The sequence below is a fragment of the Nannospalax galili genome, unplaced genomic scaffold (assembly GCF_000622305.1).
Source record: "Nannospalax galili isolate Female #2095 unplaced genomic scaffold, S.galili_v1.0 scaffold911, whole genome shotgun sequence".
Taxonomy (NCBI): domain Eukaryota; kingdom Metazoa; phylum Chordata; class Mammalia; order Rodentia; family Spalacidae; genus Nannospalax; species Nannospalax galili.
Window position 1 is genome coordinate 1,053,868 of NW_008329642.1, and position 1,058 is coordinate 1,054,925.

The following is a 1,058-nucleotide window of genomic DNA, read 5'->3' on the forward strand; positions in this document are numbered from 1 at the left end:
TAGATGATTGATAGATAGATAGATAGATAGATAGATAGATAGATAGATAGATAGAAAGATAGATAGATAGATAGATAGATAGATAGATAGATAGATAGATAGATAGATAGATAGATAGATAGATAGATAGATAGATAGATAGATAGATAGATAGATAGATAGATAGATAGATAGATAGATAGATAGATAGATAGATAGATAGATAGATAGATAGATAGATAGATAGATAGATAGATAGATAGATAGATAGATAGATAGATAGATAGATAGATAGATAGATAGATAGATAGATAGATAGATAGATAGATAGATAGATAGATAGATAGATAGATAGATAGATAGATAGATAGATAGATAGATAGATAGATAGATAGATAGATAGAAGATAGATAGGGGGCTGGAGAACTGGCTCAGGGGTTAAGACTGCATACTGCTCTTGCAGAAGACCCAAGTTCAGTTCCTAGCACCCATGTCAAGTGGCTCACAACTGCCTATAACTCCAGCTCCAGGAGATCCAAACACCCTCTTCTGGCCTTCATGAACACTGCACTCATCTACACAAACCCCCACACAGACACCCACATATATACATAATTTTAAAAATAAAAATAAGGGCTGGAGAGATGGCTCAGTTCCCAGAACCCATATGGTGGCTAACAACCATCCTTTACTCCTAGTTCCAAGGGGGTCCAACACTCTCTTCTGACCTCCGCAGGCATTGCATGACATGGGTGCACTTATACACATGCAAGCAATACACTCATACACATAAAAATAATCAAATATTTTTAAATTAAAAAATAAAAAATAAATATCAAAACATCAATAAACTGGACATTCAAAGATCCAGCAGTAATTGACTGAGGAAGCCCCTTTAAGGCAGCCAGCTTATAGAAAAAATGATGGGAAAGTACAGAGAGCTCTAGTACTATCTCACTTCTCCAACACACAATTTTCCCCATTATCTGCACCTGTTGTGTGGGACATTCGTTACAATTGATCACCGAATAACAATATATAGTTTCCCTCTGTACTGTAAATTCTGTGGACTTGGCCAA